A 2,851-nucleotide genomic window follows, 5' to 3' on the forward strand; every position below is an offset into this window, starting at 1 on the left:
GACTTTTTTATTCGTGTATAATACACACTCGTGTGTTATGTGTACCCTTAATTATGGGCAATTAAATTTTGAAAAATATATCTGTCGTGTATAATACGCACAGACTTTTCTTCTGTATCGTTTCAGGCTGTCAGCATAAACCACGAAATTAACGATCTTAAAACTCTCTTTTTTCTCTCACCAAACTTATACTCCAATAAGAGCTCCCTATTTCTAATTTTGGGCGCGCCCTGGGCGCTTATTACGTCAAATACGGTACTTCATTAACTTTGTATGTTAGTCAGTAATGATCCAGAATGTGTTGATTCACCATTATACCGCTAGTCTAAGAAATAGGGAACCTTCATTAACTCAGACACCATTACATATGGGTTAGTGCCCTCTTCAAGGGTGATTAGAATCCCAGCACTCGAGGCGTCGGCTGAGAGCTTTGTAGTGCATTGAGGAAGGCGCTACTCATCTTATCTTATACCATGTGGACTTCAAACGTGATGGGCTTTGCTCGATAATGAAATAAATGTGAACTGAGGTGGTCTCCCCTCGTCTAAATCGAATGGTCCAACCCTGGCCCCTGCATGTGTGGGGTATACAAAGAATAACAACCTGAAGAAACGATGAACATAACTTGATATAATGTTCAAGACAATGCATCTTTTTGTCCTCCAGACCCCTTCTCAGCACTGTTGTCTCGTATCGGTTCTCCATCTGCTGTACTTTGAAGCCTTGGAAACAACTTCCTCTTGTGTAGAATTAAGTTATAACATAGTTCCTACCTCTTTGAGCTGTTCATGTCTTGAATGTTTAATGTCGAAACCACTGCCACGTTTCTCCTGTTCCTAATGTGTCTAGACAAGGGAAACAGAGCTACCGTTTGTAGTTTGATTTTAGACAATGCTGAGTAGAGGTGAAAATCATTCTGTGTGTACATATTCGTTTATGATATGTTGTAATATTATATACATGGATTCATTTGTACATTGACATTGGTTTCCTCACTTTGGTGAGACAATTGCCTCATGTTATGGAGCCTCTTGTTGGATCCCAAACAACCCGCATGACAATTTGTTACTGGAAGTACTTAACGTTATTCGAATCTACAGGTACCATATTCGACGTAATAAGCGCCCCGCTCTAATAAGCGCCCACGGCGATATTTGCTAATATATTGGCAAGTGAACAATCCCAATTAGCACCCCTTCCGATTGATCATTGTACACAAGACTTATTTGTTCGTGTATAATGTGCACCTGTGTGTTATGTACACCCTTAATTATGGGCAATTGAATTGAGGAAATATATATCTGTCGTATATAAACAGTTCAGGCCATCAACATAACCATGAAATTTATCTTTCAACTCTGTTTTTTTCACCAAAATAATATTCTAATAAGAGGCCCCTATTTGTATTTTTGAGAGCGCCCTGGGCGCTTATTATGTCGAATACGGTAGCCAGAAACATTAATTGGGTGTTCAAAGTCACTTGACATGAACAATTTCATCATGCAGATAGACAGGAGGATCCTGTAGTCCAGTTGTTAAAGTGTCGGCTTGTCATGCTTCATGGCCTAGGTTTGCTTCCCCACATGGCTAGTGTATGTAATTAATCTCCCAACATTGTTTCACTAAGGTGTCAAATCCAGCTCACGAGCGCAATATTTAGTCCAAATATTTCGTCATTCTCTGATAATGTCCTGCAGCAAAAGGCACAGGTCAAGGTGAGAAGGAGCACAATCAGTAAGCGATCCCTCCAGATTCCACGCATGAGATCCCATTTTCCTATTTTAACAAGGAGGATCACTTATTGTGAAATAGTTCATCTTTTTATGAGTTATTCTCCTATTTTCTGCACAGTAGCATACCGTGCTCCTTATGTCGTTGATGTGCAGTTGGCATCTTTGTTAATGCAGTAGAACACATCCGTGCAAGATACCTTCAGAGCACTGAAACTGGGTACCAATGTCACACTTCTGAAGGAAATAATCCTGCCTATTCTGCAATTGTAAGCGTGGGAGAATCTATAATTTTTCAAAGTGATATAATGCACAGATACAAGGACATTCCTTAAATAAAGTGATCTATACTGAACCAAATAAGTTAGAGATCATGATTGGGTAATGTTTATGAAATTGTGTGATCAGTCTTCAGTTCAAAAGATGTTCATGATCCCAAGCTTTGCTCAGTATATACAGTGTTATCCCACATTGAGTATTGTGATGATGTCTAAGGATTTTCTCATCACACACAGAACGTGTGAAGCACATTTCTGGTGTCCCCTGCCGTGATATTGCTGGAATATTGCTAAAAGCGGCGTAAAACCATACTCCCTCACTGTAAGCATGACAAGTTCGTAATCTACTACCAAACACATTGCTTGTTATCTATTGCCTTACAGACTGTAAATAACAAAGTCTGGTCAAGGGTCTCTAGTGGCTGACAGCATGATCAATCAACCAAGACATGGAGCCTGTACATGGGTACAATGTGTGAAGCCCATTTCTGGTGTCCCCCGCCGTGATATTGCTGGAACATTGCTAAAAGCGGCGTAAAACCATACTCACTCACTCATCCATCACACACAGTCCCAGCCTTACACCAAATGCATGATACCAAGTCTTGGTGATCCTATCGAGGTCACCTTTTTTAAGTTTGGGAGGTTTTACTACTCTATTACAAATAAAATTCATTACACATCTGAAATTTGCATATATGAACATCCAAATTAGATATTTGAAATATTGTGTGATTTTAGCAGTTACAAGGATGGCATCCTGAAGAGCATGTACCCCAAAGACATGCAGCCGTCCCATGGGGGCCCCCCCTCCACAGGGCTGTTTCTGTATAGTGTGTACAA

This window comes from Haliotis rufescens, unplaced genomic scaffold (genome assembly GCF_023055435.1).
Source record: "Haliotis rufescens isolate VD_foot unplaced genomic scaffold, xgHalRufe1.0.p SCAF_1, whole genome shotgun sequence".
Lineage (NCBI taxonomy): Eukaryota > Metazoa > Mollusca > Gastropoda > Lepetellida > Haliotidae > Haliotis > Haliotis rufescens.